Source organism: Mobula birostris, chromosome 13 (assembly GCF_030028105.1).
Source record: "Mobula birostris isolate sMobBir1 chromosome 13, sMobBir1.hap1, whole genome shotgun sequence".
In the NCBI taxonomy this organism is placed as follows: domain Eukaryota; kingdom Metazoa; phylum Chordata; class Chondrichthyes; order Myliobatiformes; family Myliobatidae; genus Mobula; species Mobula birostris.
The window spans coordinates 16,158,010-16,171,106 of NC_092382.1; the positions used below are offsets into that span (position 1 = coordinate 16,158,010).

Here is a 13,097-nt window from a genome sequence, read left to right on the forward strand (position 1 = left end):
CTCTTCCTAGAGATGCTGCCTGGCCTGCTGCGTTCACCAGCAACTTTTATGTGTGTTGCTTAAAATTCCAGCATCTGCAGATTTCCTCATGTTGTCGTCAGATTTGTCAACTTTCCCACCAACATACACCCCCTCTCTCAAATTTGCTTGGTCCATTTTTATGATCTCACTCCCCTTTCCTGATCTGTCTCTCTCTGTCTCCAGAAACGGATTACCTTCTGGCCTCTTTAACAAACCTACTGACTCCCACAGTTACCTTGTCCACAACAGTTACTTTCTGACATTAAATGGACCTATGGAAACTCTGCTCACACTGTCACTTTCAAGGATACTATTCCCTTCTCTCAGTTTCTTTGTCTCTGCTGCATCTGATTTTATGAGGAGGTTTTTCATGCTAGGACATCCAAGAAATCTTTTTTCAATCAATAAAGGGGTTTCCTGCCCACTGCAATCAATACAGAACTCACCCGTAACTCCTCCATTTCCTGCACGTCTGCCCTCTCCCCATGTCCCCTCCACGACATAATAACGATAGGATTACCTTTTCTGCATCTGCCATTCACTGAAGCTCTGCATTCAACATATTCTCTGCAATTTCCACTATCTCCACCAGGATCTCACCACCAGGCACATCTTCCTCTCCACGTCCGTCTCCATTTATCACAGGGATCACTCCCGCTGTGACTCTCGTCTGCCAAACACCCTGCAACCACAATAAGTGTTACATCTATCCCTACACCTCTTTCATAATCACACTTCCTCCCAGTGTAGCCTCCTCTACATCAGTGAGACCCAACTCAGTTTGGAGATCACTAACTGATGCACAAACACGAGGAATTCTGCAGATGCTGGAAATTCAAGCAACACACATCAAAGTTGCTGGTGAACGCAGCAGGCCAGGCAGCATCTCCAGGAAGAGGTACAGTCGACGTTTCAGGCCGAGACCCCTCGTCAGGACTAACTGAAGGAAGGGTCTCGGCCTGAAACGTCGACTGTACCTCTCCCTAGAGATGCTGCCTGGCCGACTAATTGATACATCTTCACTCTTTCTGCTACAAGTAGGACTAGAGGAGGAGTACACAGGTTGGAAAACCTTGAAAACCTTTGATTCCCCAGTTCTCTGGTGGGAAGCCACCAAGGAGAACATCAAGAAGTTCTTCATACGCAAGGGTATCCAGAAAGCAAGCCAGGAGCAGAGGGAACTGGTCGAGGCAGGTTTGAGGTTGTCATTTAAAGTTAAATTGGACAGGAAAGGAATGGAAGGTTATGGGCTGAGTGCAGGTCGGTGGGACTAGGTGAGAGTAAGAGTTCAGCATGGACTAGAAGGGCCAAGATGGCCTCTTTCCGTGCTGTAATTGTTATATGGTTATATGGAACTGCGTAAACTCCAGACAGAGTTGCAGTAACTCCTCCTTCTGCAGTCGAAGGGGGTGGATGTCGGGGAGGAACTGCGAGAGGTGAAGAGCCCGAAAGCCCAGCACCTTGCCGCTGAATCCTCCAAGATCATCTACCGATCAAGGGTCCAAACCGTGGAGCAGGACGAGACGTGCTCAGGCTTCTTCTTCCAGAAGGTGCACAAGGGGAGCTCTGTGATCCTCAACCTTAAGGAAGAGGACGGCTCAGTCGTGTCCTCGTAGAATGACATACTGAGGATCTGCAGGTCCTTCTATGCCGGTCTGTACGATGAAAAGGCCACAGAATCCACAGCCTCCCGCAACTTCCTGTCATCTATCACGCAGGTCTTAGGCGACGGCAAGCGGGAGAGTCTGGATCAGCCACTGACTCTGGTCGAGTTGACAGGCTCCATCCATTCCTTTGGGTCGGGTAAGACTCCCGGAGGCGACGGCTTACCGGCTAAGTTGTACTCGGCTCTGTGGAACTGGATGGGCCCAGACCTGCTGGAAGTGTACAACGCTATGCTTCTGGCCGGCAGTATGTCAGAGTCCATGAGGAAGGGCACGATCACCCTCATCTGCAAGCAGAAGGGGGAAAGGGAGGACATCAGGAATTGGAGACCCATCTCTCCTGAATGTGGACTACAAGATCCTGTTGAAGGCCATTGCCAACAGGGTCGAGTCTGCTCTGGGACAGGTGATCCACCCGGACCAAACCTGTGCTGTACCGGGCAGGAAGATCTCAGACAGCCTCACGCTGCTGAGGGACACCATCGCCGATGTGCAGGACAGGGGTGAACGCCTGCCTGGTCAGCTTGGACCAGGAGAAAGTCTTCGACAGGATATCGCACACGTACATGGCGGATGTGCTCTCCAAAATTGGTTTTGGGGAGGGAATCCGGAATCAGATCAGACTGCTCGACACAGACATCTGTAGTGCAGTCCAGGTCAATGGGTGGGAAACCTCTCTCCCCTGTCTTGTTTGCTGCATTGAACCCTTTGCCGAAGCCATCAGGAGGGATGAGGGCATAAGAGGGGTGATGCTGCCAGGCAGTGGAGGGACCCAAGTGAAAACCTCCCTGTACATGGACGACGTCACCCTCTTCTGCTCTGATCCGAGGTCAGTTTGCAGGTTGATTGGCATCTGCGAACAGTTTGAGCTAGTGTCGGAGGCCAGGGTCAACCGCACGAAGAGCGAAGCTATGCTATTCGGCAACTGGCCGGACCGATCCAACGTCCCCTTCGCCATCAGGTCTGACCACGTGAAGGTGTTGGCGATCTGGTTTGGAGGGGCTGAGGCGTGCAACAAGAACTGGCAGGAGCGGACTGCCAAGGTGAAACAGAGACTGGGACTGTGGGGAGGGCGCTCCCTGTCGATAACGGGCAAGAACCTGGTCATCAGGTGTGAGGTGCTCTCAGGGCTGCTGTACTTGGCGCAGGTGTGGCCCGTCCCCAGCTCCTGCAGCTCGGAAATCACCCGAGCTGTCTTCAGATTCGTCTGGGGATCCAAGGTGGAGCGGGTGAGACAGACCGTTATGCACAAGTCCCTGGATAATGGGGGCAAGAATGTCCCCAATGTCGCCCTCATCCTGATGGCCAGCTTCGTGTGTGGCTGCATCAGGTTGTGTGTAGAACCCAGGTATGTGGGCACCAAGTACCACTCTGTGCCCAGGTTCTACCTGTCACCCGGGCTAGGAAGGATGGGTCTGGCCCCACTCCCGCGCAACGCCCCCGTCAGCTGGTCGTTGCCGGCATACCTGTCCTTCATAGAAAAGTTCTTCCAGGAGAACGCCTTTGACCACAGGGTCATCAGGCAGTGGTCGGCACGAAGTGTCCTGCAGGCACTGCAGGAGAAGGACGAGATGGACACAGTGGGGTGGTTCCTTGAGCAGACCGTCCAGTTCATCTGGCAAAATGCCTCATCGCCAGACCTCACCAACAGTCACCAGGACCTTGCCTGGCTGGCGATGAGAGGGGCCCTCCCAGTCAGATCCCTCCTGTACGCCTGGAACATCGTCTCCGCTCCCCACTGCTCACGGGAGGACTGCAGTGAGGAGGAGTCTGTGACCCACCTCTTCGCACACTGTCAGTTCGCAGAGAGGGTGTGGAGGATGACGGAAGGGACGGTGTCACGTTTCAACCCCAGCAGCTGCGTAACCGAGGACTCTCTGATCTACGGGCTGTTCCCGGGGACGCACACGGAGACCAACATCCGGTGCTGCTGTCAGATCATCAACTCGGTGAAGGACGCTCTTCGGTCGGCCCGAAAATTGATGATTTACCAGCACATGGAGATGTCCGTGGGAGAATGTGCTGCCGACTGGCACATTCTCAGCTGCAGGAGTACTTTATTGTTGCCAAACAATTGATACTAGAGCGTACAATCATCACAGCGATATTTGATTCTGCTCTTCGTGCTCCCTGGAGTACAAATTGATAGTAAATATTAAAAATTTAAATTATAAATCACGTGCTGAGGGATGCACTCAAACTTGGTGCAGCCACCGCAAAAGCCGGCTGGAGAAGGACCACAGTTTTCGGTTTGTCACCCGCGCGCGGGAGTGCGAGGAGTCGGGTGGCGAAGAGTATTCCTCTCCTCAGTGGTGTGGATAGATGAATCAACATCGTGCTACAGGAGTGGCTGGAAATGTGGAAAGGTATAGACTGTAATGGAACATCAGTAAAGGAATGAGAGTCAATGAATGATTTATTGTAAACATCTTTATTTATTCTATAAGGACTTAGGGTCAACAAATGTTTTTTTGCAAATAATTTTATTTTGTAATATTTCTGAATAAAGTATATTTTTCAAAAAAATCAGTTCTTATCAGTTTAAAATCTGATGCGTCCCTTATCTGGGACCATATATTACATTGATTTTTGGAACAGGAAGATGGAATAGGGGCTTCCTTCGTCCACTCCGTGCATCGACCCAGTATTGCAGTACCCCTCGGAATGCTGCACCTCCCCTCGGGGAGATTAAACAACAAATAAAGAGTAGAATGCAGTTATCCGTACGCATTAACCTTCTTAGGCTTTTTCCCTATTCCTTCGTTGTACTTTTACAGGTAGTGTTAATGGTAAGACTCCTGGCAGTGTGGAGCATCAGAGGGTTCTTGAGGTCCGAGTCCATAGGATGCTCAAAGCAGCTGTGCAGGTTGACTCCGTGGTTAAGAAGGTGTACGGTATATTGGCCTTCATCAATCGTGGCATTGAATTTAGGAGCCGAGAGGTAATGTTGCAGCTATATAGACACTGGTCAGACCCCACTTGGAGTACTGGCTCAGATCTGGTCGCTTCACTACAGGAAGGATATGGAAACCATGGGGAGGGTGCAGAGGAGATTTACAAGGATATTGCCTGGATTGGGGAGCATGCCTTATGAGAATAGGTTGAGTGAACTTGGCCTTTTCTCCTTGGAGCAACAGAGGATGAGAGGTGGCCTGATAGAGGTGTATAAGATTATGAGATGCTTTGATTGTGGGGGTGTGAGCTGGGTCTGTGCGGAGGAAGCTTGACTCTGTCTGGCCCCGGGTTTGTGTGCCAGGTCTGTAAAGAGGGAGCTTCAGCCCGTGTTGATTGCTTCTGTTCCCTTCTGTTTGCGACCTTGGTGGACGTGGGTCCGATATTATACAGTATATGAGCTTCCAATCTCCTTTATTGTTTTTGACTGTGAGAGCAAGAAAGCACGCAGGAAGGTGGGGATCAGGATAGTGCGAGTATCTGGCGTGAGAGGATGCGGTGGTCAGCCGGGATGGGGAGTGAACAGATCCTGGGGACCAGACACTATCAGACTGACATCCCTCAGCCTGGAGCTGAGATGCTGCCGTACCAGTGTGAGGAGCTCACACCATTATTGCAGTTCACCGGGTGCGGTGGGCAGCAGTAACCCCAGGGTACTGTTTCTCCTCTAGTGAGACTCGAGTCTGACACCAAGACAGGAAATTACAGTGGTTTATTGATTTCATCATGACAAATGTAAATTAAACAATGTGTGAGCTGCTCGTGTGCAGGGATAAATAAGCTGCTCCCGACTCACTCAGAATCACACACAATTAACTGACCGGTGACAACGGGTGACAGTTTGAATAATCAGTCCCGTTTCTCACCGTCACTCTGCATTGGGGAACCGATGATTATAAAATCACACTTCAGGGCCGTGTCCGAGATCGCTGCAGATCCAGGGTCACTGCCGAGGTATTTGTCAATTTAACATCATTATATCAGCCAGACTGCCGAATGCACCGTCCTCAGCAAAGGGAGCAAAAGGATTCTCTCCCGGGATAATCCTGCCCCGGGACACCAGTGTCCCAGACTGAACCCCGGCCCCCGGGCTCTTCCTGTCTAATTCCCCGGGGTCTCGTGGGGGAGTCTCAAACCCGCACATCCACTGGAAGCTGTGCCACTGGACAGGAGGCGGAAATACATCACTGTGGGAACGCTCCGAACGACAGACAGCTTCAGGCTGGAGCCAGTTCCGTTAGAACGGTTGGGAATTAAACCTGGCGTGCAGCCATTAAAGGGGAGGGCAGGGAATTGGCCAAAATGTCCCCCATCAAAAAAGGTAGTAGGGATAGTTTGGGTAATTATAGACCAGGGAGCCTTACGTCTGTGGTGGGAAAGCTGTTGGAAAAGATTCTTAGAGATAGGATCTATAGGCATTTAGAGAATCATGGTCTGATCAGGGACATTCAGCATGGCTTTGTGAAGGGCAGATCGTGTCTAACAAGCCTGATAGTTATTTGAGGAGGTGACCAGGCATATAGATGAGGGTAGTGCAGTGGATGTGATCTATATGGATTTTAGTAAGACATTTGACAAGGATCCACACGGTAGGCTTATTCAGAAAGTTAGAAGGCATGGGATCCAGGGAAGTTTGGCCAGGTGAATTCAGAATTGGTTTGCCTGCAGAAGGCAGAGGGTGGTGGTAGAGGGAGGGCATTCAGATTGGAGGATTGTGACTAGTGGTGTCCCACAAGGATCTGTTCTGGGACCTCTACTTTTTGTGATTTTTATTAATGACCTGGATGTGGGGGTAGAAGGGTGGGTTGGCAAGTTTGCAGACGACACAAAGGTTGGTGGTGTTGTAGATAGTGTAGAGGATTGTCAAAGATTGCAGAGAGACATTGACAGGATGCAGAAGTGGGCTGAGAAGTGGCAGATGGAGTTCAACCCGGAGAAGTGTGAGATGGTACAGTTTGGAAGGACAAACTCCAAAGCAGAGTACAAAGTAAATGGCAGGATACTTGGTAGTGTGGAGGAGCAGAGGGATCTCGGGGTGCATGTCCACAGATCCCTGAAAGTTGCCTCACAGGTGGATAGGGTAGTTAAGAAAGCTTATGGGGTGTTAGCTTTCATAAGTCGAGGGATAGAGTTTAAGAATCGCTATGTAATGATGCAGCTCTATAAAACTCTGGTTAGGCCACACTTGGAGTACTGTGTCCAGTTCTGGTCACCTCACGAAAGGAAGGATGTGGAAGCATTGGAAAGGGTACAGAGGAGATTTACCAGGATGCTGCCTGGTTTAGAAAGTATGCATTATGATCAGAGATTAAGGGAGCTAGGGCTTCTCTCTTTGGAGAGAAGGAGGATGAGAGGAGACATGATAGAGGTGCAGAGGATAATAGGAATAGATAGAGTGGATAGACAGCGCCTCTTCCCCAGGGCACCACTGCTCAATACAAGAGGACATGGCTTTAAAGTAAGGGGTGGGAAGTTCAAGGGGAATATTAGAGGAAGGTATTTTACTCAGAGAGTGGTTGGTACATGGAATGCACTGCCTGAGTCAGTGGTGGAGGCAGATACACTAGTGAAGTTTAAGAGACTACTAGACAGGTATATGGAGGAATCTAAGATGGGGGGCTTACATGGGAGGCAGGGTTTGAGGGTCGGCACAACATTGTGGGCCGAAGGGCCTGTACTGTGCTGTACTATTCTATGTTCTATGTCTATGTTCTACGTAAGTATTTTTTACTTAATCTGAGATTTTTATTCTGCCATATATAAGAGGAACTTTTGGAATCAACAGTATTAAAAAAGGATTTAGGAAAAAAAATTGAACTTCAATAAGTCCTTATGCTTCTTATTAATCAATTTGTAAGCGGAAAAGTTACTCAACTGAGGAAGCAGAGCTAAAACTGCCGGAATGGATTTCTCAGGGTTAGAGATATATAGTAATTAATCATCTGCATATAGTGATAGTTTGTGTATCTCATTCCTGCGGGTAATGCCAAATATATTAGGAGAGTCACGAATAGCAATAGCTAAAGGTTCCAGGGCGATATCAAATAATAATGGACAAAGAGGGCAACCCTGCCGAGTACCAGGAAATAACTGAAAAAAGGGAGATCTTTGATTATTGGTAAATACCGAAGCCGAAGGGGGTAAGGTATATCAGTTTAATCCAAGATATAAATATCGGACTAAAATTGAATTTCTCAAGCGAATTAAACAAATATGTCCATTCGACTCTGTCAAAAGCTTTCTCAGTGTCCAGTGAAATGACACATTCTGGAGTTCTGGATGAAGAAGTATAAACAATATTCATTGATCTCCTAATATTAAAGAAGGAATAATGATTTTTAATAAATCCAGTCTGGTCAACAGAAATAATTGGAGGCAATACTTTCTCCAGTCTAGTTGCCAGTAATTTTGAAAATATCTTGGAATCCACATTTAGCAAGGATATAGGCCTATAAAGTTTCAAAGAAAGAAAAATAAAAAGTAAAAAAGAATAAATAAAATACAGAATCAGTAAAGAAAGAAAACTTATCCGAAAATATGAAAAATACCTACCCTACAAACCCAGGGCAAAAGCCCTCAGATTATAAAAATCCAAAGCTGTAAGCTTTTGGAGAGATGTTTTGAAAACACTATCAAAAGTTTTGGATCTGGATCTACTGAAAAAACAAGCATGTAAGAACAAAGAGAATAAACAACAGTCCGTTAATTAGTCCGGAGCAGAGGAACGCTGATTGTCAAGAAAACTGAGCTTCATCCGGAGATTTAAACAGACGACGAGAGTTATCGGCAAGAACTATTTTCAAACGTGCTGGAAACAGCAACGCTGGTTAAGGCCTTTTTGATAAAATTCTGACATCTGTGGTTTAAAAGCTATCCATTCCCTCAGAACTTCAGGACTGAAATCTTCAACGAGGCAAAATTTGAAACTTTGAACTTTGATCATATCTTTCCGCTACGCAGCTCGTACCACACGATCCTTAATGTGAGCATAATGGAACAGAATAATAATGGGTCTCAGTTTAAATTCTCTGGAAGGTTTGGGGCGCAATGTAAGGTGCACGCGATCGAGCAATGGAGGGGCCTCCAAAACCTCTGAACCAAACACATCCATTAAAAATTGAGAAAAGTATTTGGTAGGATCGGCCGTCTCGATATCTTTGGGAAGCCCGATTATCCGCAAGTTCTGTCATCGGGATTGATCTTCGAGATCAATAATCTTGGATTTATAACGTTCCAACATGGGATGTTGAAGCCAGATTTTTTTCCAGGGCTTCAATCTTTTGTCCTCTGCCAACGGGCAGCATCCAGTTCTGAAATTCTAGTTTGCTGTTGATCAATTTCACATCTAAACGATCTAATGTCATCTTGAATCATCTTCAAAACTTCTTCAAACACAGCAAATCTTTGATTAAGTTTTTCCTCTAGAAGATTCGACATTATTTCAAAAGTTATTGGTATTTGCTTAGATGCTTTAGGATCGCCATCTTTTTTTTCCCGTTGCCGTTGGAGTCTTTCCCATTTTTAACTTCTCGTCCTCTGGTTCACATTTCCAGCGAGTTAAAATCAAAGTTCAAAGATATATTTGTGTTATAAACCTATTAGTGTCGGTATAAACAGATTAAATAAGGGTGGTTACGGGTAAAAGAAGTAAAGGGAATGGAGCGAAGCCAAAATGTACCTCACACCATGAGCGCCTCCTGGAGAGTCCATTTCAAAAAAGGTTGTTAGCTTAATCTATAAACGGTTATTGAGTTCACGAATGATATCTGATGATAAAATTAAACGCTCTTCAAGAGTCATTTTCAGATAATCAATGGAGTAAAACTTTTCATTTGGTTAACAACTCATCTATTTGTGCCTGTCGTTCCTTGATACGGTTCAAGGTAGCGCATCGGGCCCATGTGTCAAAGGATAAACCAGCGCATATTTTCTCCAGTATTAATCCTACTTGTGACAGATGTAATATTGAGCTGGACGCTTTAACTCATATGTATTGGTCTTGTATAAAGCCAGATAACTTTTGCAGAGATGTTTTTAAAACACTATCAAAAGTCTTGGATCTGGATCTACAACCTAATTTGCTTACGAAATATTCTTGTTTCCGCTCGATGTATGATAGCCGTTTCGACCTTACCGGCTGGGAGAGCCACTTTATTGGAGTGGAAGGATTCTAATCCACCTACAGTCATTTACTGGCTCTCCTCCATTATGTCCTGTTTAAGTTTAGAGAAAATAAGAAGTCGGACATTTGATACATCCTTTAAATTTGAGCAAATATGGTGACCTTTTATCCAATATTTTCATTTAATTTGATTTATTACTCTTACGATCTTTTTTTAATCGAAGTTTTAGATTTGATCAGAAAGTCTTTCTCTCTCTCTCTTTTTGGGTTGTATCCTCAAAATGAGATGCCCAGTCCCCCTTTTTTTGTTTTGTTATAGTGTAGTGGTTTTTTTCCCTTTTCATTTAAAACCCAATGTTTTTTCCTTTCTCTTCATAAACTGGTTAAGAGGAGAATTGTTATTTTCATTTTCTTTTATTATATATTATACTAGTTTAATATCTATGACTTTGACAATGTCTATCTTAATCTTGGTTTATATTGTTACTGATATATATACTTGAACTAATTCTCCTCTTTACTGTATTTATACTTTTAAATCAATAAAAAGGTTAATAAAGAAATTACTGATCACATTATTGTTCAGTGTCACACACTCAGTGACTGTAAACACAATCTCCCACAGTCTTGTACTTACCAGAGTTTCTGTATTTTACACTCCGGGTTCCTCAGAGCCGCAGACACCAGTTTCACTCCTGAATCTCCCAGTTTATTACCACTCAGGTCTAGCTCCGTCAGTGATGGGTTTGTACTGAGAGTGGAGATGAGATCCTCGGCACCAGAATCTGTGAGACCGACACTGTCCAGCCTGGAGATGAGAGAGAGTAAGGGTGAAGGACACAGAGAGACAGGAGACAGTACAAATCCCCAGTGTTTATCAGCAACACAATTACTGATCACATTAATGTTCAGTGTCAGACACCCAGTGACTGTAAACACAATCTCCCACAGTCTGGTACTTACCACAGTTTCTGTATTTTACACTCCGGGTTCCTCAGAGCCGCAGACACCAGTTTCACTCCTGAATCTCCCAGTTTATTCCTCCCAAGTCTGAACACAAACAAACAAGTTGATCAACAAAGTGATTCAAACTGTGGGTCTGAGGGAATTTCTCTCACTCGAATATTTCAGGAAACATTAAACCCTTCGGTAAATCACTGATCGGAGTTCCCATCATTATCAATGTCCCTCACTGCCCAGCTCCAGGGTATTCACCGAATGTCGGTAATTTAGTCTGTCGATGTGACCCTGTGAACTCCACATATTCTGCCTCATTTCCCGATGAGAGAAATGTTTCTGATGTGAGAGACTCCAGAGGGGTAGGGTTAACCATATAACGATATATAACAATTACAGCACGGAAACAGGCCATCTCGGCCCTTCTAGTCCATGCCAAATGCTTACTCTCACCTAGTCCCACTGACCCGCACTCAGCCCGTAACGCTCCATTCCTTTCCTGTCCATATAGCTATCCAATTTTACTTTAAATGACAACATCGAACCTGCCTCAACCACTTCTGCTGGAAGCTCGTTCCACACAGCTACCACTCTCTGAGTAAAGAAGTTCCCCCTCATGTTACCCCTAAACTTTTGCCCTTTAACTCTCAACTCATGTCCTCTAGTTTGAATCTCCCCCAATTTCAATGGAAAAAGCCTATCCGCGTCAACTCTATGTATCCCCCTCATAATTTTAAATACCTCTATCAAGTCTCTCCTCAACCTTCTACGCTTCAAAGAATAAAGACCCAACTTGTTCAACCTTTCTCTGTAACTTAGGTGATGAAACCCCGGTAACATTCTAGTAAATCTTCTCTGTACTCTCTCAATTTTATTGACATCTTTCCTATAATTCAGTGACCAGAACTGTACACAATACTCCAAATTTGGCCTTACCAATGCCTTGTACAATTTCAACATTACATCCCAACTCCTATACTCAATTCTCTGATTAATAAAGGCCAGCAAACCAAAAGCTTTCTTCACCACCCTATCCACATGAGATTCCACCTTCAGGGAACTATGCACCATTATTCCCAGATCCCTCTGTTCTACAGCATTCTTCAATGCCCGACCATTTACCATGTATAGGACATGGTAAATTTTGATTAGTCCTACCAAAATGTTGTACCTCACATTTATCAGCACTAAACTCCATCTGCCATCTTTCAGCCCACTCTTCTAACTGGCCTAAATCTCTCTGCAAGCTTTGAAAACCTACTTCATTATCCACAACTCCACCTATCTTAGTATCATCTGCATACTTACTAATCCAATTTACCACCCCATCATCCAGATCATTAATGTATATGCCAAACAACACTGGACCCAGTACAGATCCCTGAGACACACCGCTAGTCACCGGCCTCCAATCTGACAAACATTTATCCACCACTACTCTCTGGCGTCTCCCATCCAGCCACTGCTGAATCCATTTTACTACTTCAATATTAATACCTAACGATTGAACCTTCCTAACTAACCTTCCGTGTGGAACCTTGTCAAAGGCCTTACTGAAGCCCATATAGACAACATCCACCGCTTTACCTTTGTCAACTTTCCTAGCAACCTCTTCAAAAAATTCAATAAGATTTGTCAAACATTACTTTCCATGCACAAATCCATGTTGACTGTTCCTAATCAGACCCTGTCTATCCAGATAATTATATATACCATATATAGCAATACTCCAATCCTCCGGCACCATCCCCGTTTCTAATGACATTTGAAATATTTCTGTCAGAGCCCCTGCTATTTCCACACTAACTTCCCTTAAGGTCCTAGGGAATATCCTGTCAGGACCTGGAGACTTATCCACTTTTATATTCCTTAAAAGCTCCAGTACTTGCTCTTCTTTAATTATCATAGTTTCCATAACTACCCTCTTTGTTTCCCTTACCATACACAATTCAATATCCTCTCCTTAGTGAATACTGAAGAAAAGAAATTGGTCAAAATCTCCCCCATCTCTTTTGGCTCCATACATAGCTGCCCAATCTGATTCTCTAAGGGACCAATTTTATCCCTTACTGTCCTTTTGCTATTAATATAACGGTAGAAACCCTTTGCATTTACTTTGGATTTATTTTCACCTTACTTGCCAAAACAACCTCGTATCTTCTTCTAGCTTTTCTAATTTCTTTCTCAAGATTCTTTTTACCTTCTTTATATTCCTCGAGCACCTCGTTTACTCCATGCTGCCTATATTTATTGTAGATATCTTTCTTTTTCCAAACCAAGTTTCCAATATCCCTTGAAAACCATGGTTCTCTCAAACTTTTAACCTTTCCTTTCAACCTGACAGGAACATAAAGATCCTGTACCCTCAAAATTTCACCTTA

At 45.1% G+C, this 13,097-nt stretch overlaps 1 protein-coding gene and 1 non-coding gene across 2 annotated transcripts in view; both read left to right on the forward strand.

Moving 5' to 3' along the window:
• The window catches only part of LOC140207823 (uncharacterized), a 189,751-nt gene that overhangs the window by 154,841 nt on the left and 21,813 nt on the right, over nt 1–13,097 (forward strand). The gene's annotated exons all lie outside the window — the stretch shown is intronic.
• LOC140208755 (U2 spliceosomal RNA) lies at nt 4,181–4,363 on the forward strand. Its single transcript, XR_011888910.1, has one exon. It is a non-coding gene; the product is annotated as a U2 spliceosomal RNA (small nuclear RNA).